Here is a 14,012-nt window from a genome sequence, read left to right as displayed (position 1 = left end):
GCCCCTATTTCTTGCTTCTTACTCTGTCAGTAATTGGCTTTGTTATTTTGTACACATTCAGCTCTTTGAGCCTCAATTTCCTCATTTTTTAAAAACAGAAGGCATACTAAATTATATCTTTTCAACTCCAAAATCCTCAATTCAACTTTGGCAACTCTTCAAAAAGAGTTGGTATATATGGCAACTGTTAACAATAATTATTTTAGCAGATGCCCTGCCCCTAATATGCCAGATAATAGCAGTCCACTCTTTCTGCAATGTAAGAGACACACCAGAAAGCACAAGTAATTAGAATGAGTCATAGAGAAAGCCGTGATGAGGGAAATAACACTGAGATTCCTTGTGAGGAATATATTTAGGAAAGATTCCAGTATCTTTCCGAAAGCCTATCCTGTGGTGGAAATACAACCTCACGACAAAACGAGGAGTCAGTTCTAAGGTGCCTGACTTGGAGCACTGTCCTGCCTGAAGGACACTGCTGCCCCCTCCTGACTCCAGGCCCACATTACAGGCATGAAGACGCTGGTAAAGTAATGCCAAACAGTAAGTGAAAGAGTGCTTTGCCGAACCAAACCCAGTGAAAAATACACATGCCAATTCACAGAATCTATGGTTCTGTTAGTCCTGAAGCCCAGCACTGGGCTGTTTCCAAGATTATAGTTTTAGTCATTAGACGCTATAAAGCATTAAAACATAAACATTAAAAAACAAGGTTACACATCTAGACAATGAAATAATACTCAGTCATAAAAAGAAATGGAGGAAATAAATGCATATTACTAAAGTGAAAGAAGCTAATTTGAAAAGGCTACACCCTGTATCCTTCCAACTATGACCTGGAAAAAGCAAAACTACAGAGATGGTAGGCGGGAATGGGAGCTCCTATGTTCTCATGCCATTCTTCCTTTCTGTCCTTTAATTACCTACATGCTAGCTGTGTGAATATGGACATGTTACTCTCAGCCTTTCATGTCTCCGTATTTGCAGCAGTGGAATGGGGATAACAACAGCCAGTCATCAAAAGTATATGTTAGCCCTTATTACTACTATCCTCAAATAATGGTTTTTATGTATTAAAATTTATATAAATATAGCCTTTTACAACTCTTATTTTTGCATTCTTCAATATTTTATTGGTACACCTTCAAGCTACAACCAGCCTCACATATGAGGGTTATGACCAGAATTTTAGTTTTAATTTATGAAGTAAGTCTTACGTTATGACCTGAATGCCAGTCTTTCCTGTATGGGGTTATCTGAGAAATCCTGGGCTAATGTCTCTCTAAGGACCCTGAGATCTGCCAGGAAGAAAGTGTGGCCTAAAATTATACAGGAGAGAGACTTTGAAGGCTGTGTAGAGGAGCCTGAGCCTTCAGTTGACCCTGCGGTTGATCACTGTCACTACAGTAGAGTCCATAGGCTTGCAGGCAGACAGTGGTGATGCTGAGGAACTGAAGGAGGAACACTCTGAGGAACTGTTTACAGAGGAACTTCAGCAACTTCTGGCTGAGCATCAGAGAATGGCAGCTGAGGAGCTTTCTGAAGAGGAAGGGATGTATCAACAATCAGCGCAGCAAAATTCTTCTGAAATAAAGGAAATCCTAAAAATAATGGACAGAGCTACAAGCATTTGTACAGAAGACACACCCAGACAGAGAAAAAGCCAGTCGTTACATTTACTTGCTTAATGACACTGTCACATCATATTACAGAACAATGTTAAAGAAAAGACAGAAACAGACCACCTTAGACCAGTTTCTTAGTTCTGAAAAGGTTGAAGCCTAGTGAGCCAGAAGCAGGTTCTTGTGGGCTACAGACTCTCCCAAGGAGAGAAGGCATACCAGAGAGCCAGATTCCTGATGTTATGAAAGAGGGCTCTCCTTCCCAACAATAACCTCCTTCCATTTCATCCTCCCCACAAGCCAAAGATATCAACTTGAATGGTGAGTACAGTAAGAAATTGTTTCTGATAAACTAGGCATATTTTATAACTTTTTGGTGAATATACTAGGAAAATTATTGGTATCTGGTAAATTCTGCTTTGGGAGGTTCAGAATGCTTTATGGGTATTTCCATTATGTCTTATGGGGAAAACAGTCTTGACTTACAACCAATTTGAGTTACAACCATCTGTCAGGAATGAATCAAGTTCGTAAGTCAAGGGTTCACTGTATCCATATTATGTAAGTAAATAACTTGTTCATTTTAACCACTTACCAGCCCAATTATTTAAATACAGGATGACCAAAAATTGCATGTTTTTATTAATTTTTATAACAAAATATAAAAACAATTTTATCAAATTTATTCAATACAAGAATCAACTGGTTGAAATGACACCTGTCTGAGCAATGCTTGGGATAGTCAATAATAAACAAATGCACTCCCCAAGAGATACTCGGGGTAAACTGTTAAGTGGTTAATAGCTATACAGTATTCTACTCTGAATATATCTGATTGTCTACTTCCTTATCGTTCACAATTATTTCCTCTTTTTTAATATTTACAAACAGCCCAATAAAAACATCTTTCAATCTCTCTGTACCTTTCTAAAGTGAAAGGGGCTGGGTCACAGGTTTACGCATCATCTCTACCACATACTGCCAAATTATTCTGGCTCTATTGGTTTATCGTCTCACCAGCATGGATGGAGATTTCCCTTCCCCGTATCCTAGCTAATGTTTTGGTGTTAGTTTGTGGGATGAGTTTGAATAAAAAATGCCTAGCTAATTAGTGGAGCACAGTTCTGGGTATGTCTAGATGGTTGACTTGTAAGCCATGAACTAAACAGTGAGACCCACCTGGGTGTGGGAGGCACCAGCCAATAAGCTTGTAGCCTGGATGAAATCAAAAAGAAATGAAGGAAGTCTGCCTTCTTTTGCTTCTTTGGAGGAGCTCCAGTCTTTGCCACTGGCTTTGGATGTTTGTCTCTAGCAGTCTTCCAGCACAGACTCTTCAGCCTTCAAATGCAGACCTTCAGCTAGCTTTCCAGTATGGACTCGCCCTGAACTCTGCAGTGAGCTCCAGGCTTTTAACTTTCAACTGGCTCCTCTGGCTCTCTAGCTCAGACAGCCATTTTGCATTCTCCAGCCCTGATTCTGCAGGTAGCCAAGGGAAGTCCACTTTGTAAATTCTTTGTATAATATATATGATATATATGATACACGATATATATGACATATATATATTGTGTATCATATCTGTTCCTCCAATGAACTCTGACTGATAAACCTGGTTTTACTCACACTTTTCAGTTTTGCCAATCTTATTTTTCTAGGGCTATTAATACGTTTGTTTTCTATTATTCTACTCTCTGGATTCAATCTGTTCTTTATTTCCACCCCACCCATATACATTCATTTTGTTTTCCTGCTTAGCTGATTGCTTGGGGGTGGGGGAGGGGGTGTCTCTTGTCTCTTTTGTTGTGCTTTCTTCACTTTTCTGGTAATCTCTGTCCATTGCCATGTACTTACAAGAGTGAAACAGAAAAAGATTGGCTGGATGTGCCGAGAGCATGGGCAGGCTATCTTAGCTTCTGGGCTTTGCTGTGGGAGACTTGGCTAGTCTTACTCCCAGATGTCAGGATCTGCAAGTCTTCTTTCTTGGCAAGGCTGCAGGCCCCAGAGAACTCTTCCACATACCTGAGTTGAGTCCATAAGATTGAGTAACAATGTCCTAGAGTAGGGTCGGGCAGGAAGTCACAGGGCTCATTCTTCTATATGCAGGTTTTCATTTAAGCTGTCCCCTTTTTGGCCTACTATTCCCTCTTCTTCTCCAGCTTAGTCTGGTGTTCCTGATCCCAGGGGCCCTTTGATCAATCTTTCCAGAAAGTTCATCACCATCTTCTCTCTTGCAAGTGTGGAAGAAGCTTCACTAGTAATTAGGGGAGGGAGAGGAGCTGCTTCTTACACAAATATTTGGTAGTCCTCTCATTTCAGAGACACCTGATCCCTTGAATTCTAGTTCCTAAGGATCTGAAGTTGCACTTGGCTTTCTCATGCTTGCACCATCCATTTCAGCTTTTTTTCTAGACTGTAAAGTTACTTATCACTCATCCATCAATTTCACATTGTTACTGCTGTTACCTGCTCTTCCATTCTCTTATCCTTTTGGCATTTTTGCTCTTTTTTAAACCACTTCATTATTATTTTACTGCAGAGGCAGGAAGAAATGGGTAAGTATATGCTGCATTTAACTGCAATAGAAACAAGACACCAACTTTAGGTCAGTGCAGAGCAGGAGCTAGAACTTAAGATTCCCAACACCTAACTGAACCATGACCAGTCTCTTCCTGCACTAAACATGAGAAAAAAACATTCCCTGAAATGGTGAAATTCTGGGCTTAGATTCACCCCTTTTTAGGATCCAAACTTACACTTTATGTACAAAAGCCCACAAGCTGTGAAATTATCATATTTGGGCAGAACGTCCCACAGATACCTGGGAGACACCAAAACTGCTCAGGAGAGTACTTGCAGAATTTGGTAAGCTCCCACTGAAGAAACTTCACTAAACACCTAGGAACAATGTTCCTAGTAAAAGCAAGCAGAGGGGAAAAAAGATACAGGATTAACCTCAAGAATGTGATCTAATGGAACACTAATCTGGAAGAGTTTAATATATTTGATTGACAGTAGGGGAATGGAATAAATCACAGAAAAGCAGGTGGTGTGAAGTGACAGCGTTCATGCTCTGCAGGCCCAGCCCCAGATGAATTGGTCTCTGTCCACTCCAATCTGTCCAGTCTCTCCTGCCTACCATCACCTTTCTTCCCCACTTTTAGCCCTGCATCCTCTGCCCAACACAGGAGAAACAGCCTTCAATCAACACCTTCACCAGCTCCCCTGTGCAGTACTTTCTTCTGCTCCTCTAAACACCCCCACCCCACTCAGTGAATCCCCCAGTATCTCCCTAAATTTAGCAAAGGGAGAGATAGGAAAGGAGAATTGACTTAAATCCTGGACTCAAAGAATTTTTGAGAGCAGATTATATCATTAAGAAAGAGGGCAGGGCTGGGGATTTAGGTCAGTGGTTTCTCCGCCTGCTGCGCAAGCGCAAGAACCAGAGTTCAATCCCCAGTACCAAAAAAAGAAAAAGAAAGAGGGCATACCGGGTGTGGTGGCACACACCTGTGATCCCAGCACTTGGGAGACTGAGACAGGAGGACTTCTGAGACTTTGAGGCCAGCCTGGGGTACACACCAAGATCCTGTCTCAAAAAAACACAATAACGCCTCCCCCCCAAAAAAAACCTGAAAAAAAGAAAGAGGGCATACAGAAGATGATAGTCTGGCAGCCAATTCCCATAAAGCAGTATAGCCATGGTGCACCTTGAGAAGATTTCTTGTGAGCTCAGGGAAGCATGGACACAGTTTGAGGACAAAGAACTACATAGGATGCAAAGGCCACATGCCAGCTCCTAGTTAGCACTGGGCAAGCTCTGCAAGCCCAGCAGAGATCTGTTCTCTGGTGATACTGGGTTGCAATACTGGGCAGGTCCTCCAGGCGGCAGGCTGGCCTCTGCCTGTGCACAATGCCCAGAGACACAGCTGAGGGGCAAGTGTGGCAAATTCCAGCACCCTCTATAAGTGCTTGCTACTCCTGGGTGCCTGCTGTTAGGTCTTTCCAGCCTGAGGCCATGACCCAAAGTGCTCAATTTAATCCTAAAATATACACATTTCTCTGTGTGAAGTCAAAGGACTCAACTATTTCCTTTAAATCCTCCACAGCCAACATTCTCTTGCAGGTTTTTTGTTTTTTCCTGCTCTTTACTAAACTGGTCAAACTTTCAGGTTGTTATTATAGGATTTTGGGCTGGTCAGCATTCTTACTTATTTCAAAGAAAGTCCAGGGAAGCTGAGGAATATCTTGGCATCCAAACTCTGAAGCTTGGCCCAGGAACAAATGATCCTTTTCACCTTCTCTTTCCACAAGGCACAGAAGTGACAGCAAGTTTAAAAATAAAGACATCAGGCTTTCCAGCTAAACTGTTGGTGACCTGTGCCAAATGCAAGGGAGGAAGGGATGATGCAGAGCAAACCCCTGAAATGTGCTGTGAGAAAGAACGCCGCAGAGCTCCTTTCGTCATTCAGCTCACACAGCAGGGCCAGGCTGTGGACGCTTGCCACATTGGCTCCTTTCTTCAGGAACCTAAAATTGCACATGCCTGGTAAAATAACCCCACCAGATTTTCAGGCAAGGTGACAACTGAGAGAGTGTTCTCCCCTAAGGGCCAGAGGCAGTGATCAAGGCAAACAGCTCTAGAGATGATTAATGCACACAGCAGATGGGGGTACACTTGAGACTAAAGTAACGAGTACCTGAGTTTTTAAATATAAAAGTGTTGGGTTTGTTTGGATAAACTCAGTGCAAGGCAGAAATACTGATCTGTTCACGCTTGTTGCCAAACCCAAACCAATATTTACAAACCATTTTGCTGAACAAAGTTCATTTCAAGCTGACATCAGAAGCATATGCCATAAATTACAGAGAACTGCACTGACTAGCCAGGTCTAGTGATATTTGTTTTATATAACAGGGCAACTATCTCCCATATACATATATAAACCACCATTAAAAAGAAAAAATATATACACATATAATTTTAAAACGTTAGAAATGTGAAATTTACTTAGAAGAAAAGAAGCTATGTCTATGTTCCTTGGATATTTCCTATACTATTCTCATTTTTTCCTATGTAGTTTCTGGGTGGAGTCAGTGAGGGCACAAAGAAAGGCTCCATTTAAACTCCATGGACTGACCTTTCTTGTACCCAGAGGCCTAAAGTTGAAATGTACATAGCCTTTCCTCCCTAACCATCCTGACCATGGCTGAGTTCTGCTGATGTCTGATTTGTCCCTTTCCCATTTTGAAGCAAAAAGCCAAGACCAATGAGACAGTCTTAAAAGAACTGGCAAAATAATAATCTCCCTCTGTTGAACATTGTAGCAAGTGAAAACATTCAAAGAGGACTCAGTTATGGCCTGTAAACGGAAATGTTTAGTGAAGCCTGCTTTGTAGTCTCATTTTACTTATAGCACTGCAAGGTGACAAAGAATAAACTTCTAAGCTCTATTGTGTTCAATTTAATGTCCGTGGTGCTCTCCTCCCTATCCAAGCCAACCAACACAGGCTCTCTAAATAGAGAACTTTGCATCAACTGGAGAAATTGTATACAAGCCACCAACAAGATTAAAGGTTATTGTTCAAAACATTTCTAATCCTGTTCATGATGATATTTTCTGGAATTCTCCACATAATTAATAATGCTATGAATGTCACTTTCATATTGCCTTATCTTCTTTAAAAGAATGCGATAATACAAGATGGCAAGGTTAAATAATGACCAAATTCTGTATACAGAACCTGTGTTCTCATTGCTTGAGTTTGTAACATAGAAAATGGTAAATATATACCCATAATGTGTATCCAATAAACATACACCCAATGTGTGTAAATGTATACAAGGTATGATGAAAAATACAGTGAACGCTTAGTTTGAAAAAAAATTATTATACTAAAAGATATATTGCCATTAATCCCCCTCAAAATACTCCTGTTTACTTCACACACATTTTTCCCATCATTTTTGCCACTTTGTGAAGTAGTCCTGAAGTCCTCTTTCATGAGTGTCTTTAGTTAAACACTGTGGCTTCCTCTATGTCCTGACTTGATTCTAAATGTTTACCTTTCTTGGTCATTTTGACTGTGTGGAAGAGCCAGACATTACATGGTGTCAGACCTGGTGAACACAGTGGATGATGACACACCATGTTTTTATGAACCTGCCTTTCCATTAGATGGTACTTGGAAGCAGCATTCACTGTATATTTTTGATCATACCTCGAAATGACACTCACGAAAGAGGACTTCCTGAATTGCTTCAGAAAGTGGCAAGAACAATGGTATAAGGGTTTTCAAAGCAAGGGAGGCTATTTTGAGAGGGATTAATGGGAACGTGTCTTTTTCTGTAATAATTTTTTTTAAATGTAAACATTTACCCTATATTATGATCATCCTTTGTATGCATCCAGCTACATGTATGTGTATATGCAAATATACATATACACACACAATTATGTTCCAGAGTACTAGCTGCCATTGACCTAAAGAAAATGAAGCAGCAGGTTCACATGAAGAATGCCCTAACAATACTAATTAGCTTCATATATGAATTTTGTACCTAAAGACAAATTCATCATATATGATGGTAACCTGTAGTACCTTAGGATTTACACATGTAAAGAACAATATCAAGTGATTATTAACTGCTGGGGTGTGTAAAACTTTGAAATAATAAAAAATATGTGTGACTATTTATATTACATCTTTGCTGAATGATAAGACTGAGCACTTTCCTTGAACTGAACCCTCACAATTTTCCCCCCAGTCATAGATATAACTATCTCAATTTGGAGAGGAGGAATGGACTCAGATGTCAGAGGCATTGCAAGTACGTTGTGATAGGCTAGGTCTCTTCTGTTTTCTGTACTATCATTACTCCCCATAAAGAATGGCCTAAACGTCAATATAGAAACTGAGCCAAGATGAATAGGAACTGACTTAAAGGAAAGGTTGTTGGTTTTTTTTCCCCCAGTCCTGGGAATTGAACTCAGGACCTTGTGCTTGCCGGACAGGCTGGGCACCACTGAGCTAAATCCTCCCCCCGCCCCCCCAGGAAAGGTTTAAAGGATGACAGCATCTAAGTAGTAAAACAAGGGAAATAGAGAAGTTTAGACTAGGAAGTCTAGGGTAGGCACTGGAAAGGTGGGCAGGAATTACATCAGGTGAGGATCCTGGCAGCGCATGACTGAAGTGCTGGAAAAAACAGCAGTGGATACAGGAGGTGGGGCCTCATTCCACATCTTCATGCCGGGGTGAACAAGAGTCATCAACCTTAGGATCATATTGCCAACTGGCAAGCAACTGAACCACTAACCCCCAATTACAGCACTATGAAAAAACAGCTCATCTTATCACTAAAATTAGCCTCGTCTAACTTTAATTCATGGGAAATACTTTCTTCTATAAGTACTCCTTTGTTTTTTTTTTTGGTACCGGGGATCGAACTCTGGTCCTTGCACTTGCACAGCAGGCGGCAAAACCACGAAGCTAAATCCCCAGCCCCAAGTACTCCTTTTATAAATGTTCTAGTCATCCAAACTTTGCCATCATGATTAACAGAATCTAAAACAGTAATTTCAACGCTAGAATTTTTACATTAATCTTTGAATTTTCTAAGTGAACTGCAAAAGACAGCATAATCTGGATAAGAATAGCCACTGTCCTCTTATTAAGTGTTTTTGCTTTCTCTGGTCCTCTGATAATGTCACCTGGATAGTCTTTGGCTTTAATATCCAGTTAAAACATTCAACTGTGATTTACTTAAGGATAATCTTCAGTGAGTTCACACATAAACCAACATGATCCTCTCTTCCTACTATGATTGTTACCCTCTATCAGAACCAATCACTTCTAATGTATTAATTGACAAAGCATTTTTCTATCCAATGCCCAATAACTGATGAATGGATGAATGTCTGAGATAACTGTGGAAGTTCCAATTTATTAAGTATTTACTATAAGCAGGAATTGTGCCTCATGCTCTAGATATTTTAATTACCACAAATGCTTTTATTTACTCTCAATTTTCAAATTGGACTGAGTGGTTTAGGAGGTTTACTAAGTTGGTCTATTGTTACACAGCCAGGAAGCAACTAAGCTGGACTCTGTTCTATAGCACATACACCCAAAGGGGGCAGGCACTTCCCTTGTGCCTCAGTGCTTAGCACATTATTGTCTGTATTGTCTGATAACATCCAGGATTCCTGCAGCTGCATTCTAAATCCTCATACAATACCACACAGAGGCAAAGTACACACTCTTGATTCATTTCTTTCCCGTAAATGGCCATGCAATAACTAGTAAAGTCTAACAGGACAGACCTGCTGACCCAGCAAAATACTCATTAAAAAGCCTTACAACTGCTATTTCTGTGGGAAGCTATCTAATTCCACTTTAAAAGTATAATAGAGTTTCCACGTGGAAACTATGCCACTGTGCTAAATTTTAAGAAGAAATGCTCAGATTTCCAGGTCACTATTGGTTGCTCCATCCAATAGGTTTGTAATTAAGAACATTACATAATGATGGTAAAAAGAAGATAAAGAACAGAAAAAGAAGTAATCTTTATAGCCTTTTGTTAGCTTATATCTAGTAGAACTTCCTAGCATAAATGTGTAGGTAATGTGACAGGAAATACCGACTTTAAAGTGAAAAACTTAATTGGAAATATCTGTAAAGGGTTGAAATCCTCTGTTTATTCAAGGGTGAATTATTCATCACACGTATGATGTAAGAAAGAAAGAATGACGTAAAAAGGAAATCTGAATCGATGAAGCAGTTCTTTGGACAGAGACAAAACTATTTCATGGAAACCTTGGAGCTGGGTGTTTTAGAGACTGTTCTTCAGACTTCGGTGCCCCCAAGGCAACCTGGCAAGGAGATCATAGCAGGGAATCAATCATATGACCACAACACCAAATGGGATGGTGTCTTACACAACACACTCCCAAGTGTTCTGCTTTCACCCATCCTTTCTATAACTAATGAAGATTCTGATTAATCAGATCTCAGAACCTCCACACAGAGTAACAGATCAGGTATGATCTTTAGAGCCACGTGACTCTGCCAACGCCAATCTCTACACTCAATGCCCACAATTTATCTTGTTTGGTCAGAAGATATGACCAAAAAATGGGGCAGGAGTAGGAGGCCTGCTAAAAAGACTACAATCTTTTAAACTGAATCAGCTTGACTCTCTTTCAAATAGTACTGCATTGCAATTTGTCCAAACTGCTGAATTGACACTGGACTTTTTATTGTTCCACATGCTGTAGATGCTCTTCCATCTGATCTGCTGTCAGGCTGAGGTTTCTATACCTGTTATTACAACTTGCTAAGAAAATGGCCACAAGGCTTGACATGTTGCTTATTAAATCATTTTTGATGTACTTACACTGAGTTTTCACAGACCATATTGAGAGACAGGCACTTAACATGTCTCTGAAAACTGAACTGTCTTTTGAATAAAGAAATTAAGAAAAAAAATTACCCATAGCAAGGCTTAGGGCCAATCAAATTCTCACCTGGCTAACTGAATTAATCTAGACTCTATCAACTTATCCATTTTATCCAATGCTTTTATTTTAAAATATATCAATTCTTCCCAAGAGAAAGTGTATTCATATTACACTGAAAAGCACTTCATAGTGTATAAGGAATATTTCTAATGTCATGAATTAAATAGGGAAAATATATTATTTATATTGCTTCACATATACAGAAAATGAAATTTGTTCAGTTTTACTCAGGGATTAAAGCAAGAACCCAAACCTAGATCCTCATATATTTAGGCCAGGATACTTTCTACCCCAACCTGCTCCCTAGACAGGCAGTGAAGCATAACAGTTAAGAGTGTCATCTGAATTCACAGTAATGAGGTGAAAACTTTGGTTCTACCATTTATTGTTGTGGGCCTATACAAGTTGCTTAGCCCCTGTGCCTCAGTTTCCTCGTATGTAAAATAAAGATAGTAAGAGCAACTGCAACATGATTGCAATAAGGATTGCATACACACAAGTTTAAAAATGTGGTGGTAAGTACATAGTAATCTTTCCAAAAATGTTATGTCATTATTACTAGGTGGGATGGTTTTCTGTGAGCCTGTCTGATAGCAGAACCACATATCAACAAGGATCACTGTAAGATGATGGTAAGTACCAGGTTCAAATTCTTTGCTATGTGATACTGGGAAAAATATTTTCAAATATCTTAATTGAAACTATTACATACACCAGACTCTGGAACTGAAGGGAGGTACTCCTACTGGCCTTGAAGAAACAAACTGACAGCTTATGTAGAAGCCCATGTAGCAGAAATGTGAAACCTCAAGATTTGACAGTGGCTTCCAGTCAAAATGTGGGGCCCTCGGTTTAATTTTGCCAACAGCTTGAATGAACTTGAGCGCAGATTTTCCCCCTCCAGCCTCCTGATGAGAACACAGCCCAGCTGACACTTCTAGCCTCCTAAGACCCTCAGAAGCAAGACCTCTGGGGTCACATTTATATGTAAGACATATTCAGTCAGTTTCCTGACACACAAGCTATGAGATAATAAACATACATTGTTTAAAAAAATATGCCAAGCATAGCAAATATTTTGTAAATAAAGAAGGAAAAGGAAACATATCACCCATCATCCTTCTGTGCTAATCCAATGTTATTCTGGACATTACTTCCTAGTCTTTCCTCATATATATGATTTACTGCACAGTGAATGAGACTATGCACACAACTTCACAACTTGCATTTTTCTTACATTATTCTCCCATATTAGTAATATATTCTTCACATTTATTATCTTCAATGAATGCAAAATTTTCTATCAAGAAGGTAAGGGGATGTAGCTCAGCAGTAGATAGAGCACTTACCTAGCATGTACAAAGACCCTGGATTCAATCCCCAGCACCCCCACAAACACAGAAGGTGGAGCAAAATTATTTAATCAGGCTATTATGGTGTTGTTGGACATCTGTATGGCTTTCAGTATCCTATTATTATAAATAAAACACTATGTTCAAGAAAGTGTAAATAAGGACTAAAAGGTATAATAATGTGAAATAGGAAGAAAAGTTACAAAGGGGAAGAGGAAGTGGGAGGGGTAGGGGAAAAGAAAGAAGTTGATGGAATTAATATGAGAAAAAGAAAAAATGATCACCACATATTATGCAAAGCTGGATGAAGAAGTGTCTATCACCTGTTGCAAAGAACCCATGACTTAAGTAGGAGTCTCGGTATTTTCTTTTAAATACAGTGTTTTGTTGGCAACCGTGGAGTCTTCTGCTGTCTTATTACTGGGTCTTTCTCACTTCACAAAGTAGCTCTCCAGTGACATTTGCTTTTTTACTCATTTTGGCTAGGGTTAACTTGTGAGTTTACCAAAAATGTGACTAAAAAAAGTGTGTAGTATGAAAAGCGAAGTAAATGGAAGTGGTAAATAATGTATGGGCCATATACAAACTAAAATACATGTCAGATTCTCACTTAAAGCTTGACACCAGATGCAACTGTAAAAGAGAAGTACATCAATTCACTTGTCAATATAAAGACTCCCAAGACATGCAGCATAATTATCCTTTGCCACTCACAGATAGGTTTTGATATGAGTCTGCAAGCAATGGATGTATTATAGTTTCTGTTCTGTCAAACCTCTTTGCTAATGTTAATCTGTATTTGTAGCCACTCTCCAGAGCTAGCATTGCCACCTGTTATGGCTTATATCTAGATATCCCCCAAAGCTCATGCACTCATAGGTGGGGCTTTTGAGAGGTGATCATGAGTGTGTGATGATAGATTAGGGGTGTAATAACTGGATTAATCCACTGATTGGTTTAGCATAGTTCTGGATGTGGATAATGGGAAGGCCCACCCTGGGTGTGAGTGGCATCAACCAATAGGCTTGGAATAAAAAGAGAAAGGGAGGTTTCACCGCCTGCAAGGACAAGGACCCGAGTTCGATCCCTGGTACCAAAAAAAAAGAGAGAGAAATGGAGGCTCACTGCTTCCTGTTTAAGATGGCTTCTTCTCTGCTACCCTTCTCTGATATGCTGCCCCTGCCTTGGAGTCAGCTGACTATGGACTGAAACATTTACAAACTGTAAGCCAAATAAATCTTTCCTCCTTTAACTTATAAGTGTCAGGTATTTTGACCCAGCAACAAAAAAGTAGTTTAGACACTGCCTCAGCTCCACCTCAGATCAGATTCTCATAAAAAGCATGCAATCTGGATCCCCTGTGTGTTGTTACTTTTCTCAATGCTGAGACAAAATACCCAACACCCAAAGTTAAAGGGGAAAGGGTTTATTTTCATTTATCTCACAGTTCTTAGAGGTTTCAGTCCATAATTGGCTAGCTCCCAGGCAGGGTAGATGGCAGACAGGCATCATAAAAGAGA

At 39.8% G+C, this 14,012-nt stretch overlaps 1 protein-coding gene across 4 annotated transcripts in view; it reads right to left on the bottom strand.

Annotated features, from left to right (window-relative positions):
* Positions 1-14,012, bottom strand: part of Mtmr7 (myotubularin related protein 7) — a 97,298-nt gene that overhangs the window by 17,332 nt on the left and 65,954 nt on the right. The window lies entirely within an intron of this gene.

The sequence above is a fragment of the Heterocephalus glaber genome, unplaced genomic scaffold (genome assembly GCF_053883595.1).
Source record: "Heterocephalus glaber isolate CG9 unplaced genomic scaffold, H.glaber_assembly_v1.0 deba00001461, whole genome shotgun sequence".
Lineage (NCBI taxonomy): Eukaryota > Metazoa > Chordata > Mammalia > Rodentia > Bathyergidae > Heterocephalus > Heterocephalus glaber.
Note: the sequence above shows the minus strand (reverse complement) of the source record. Positions and strands in the feature narration are given on the sequence as shown.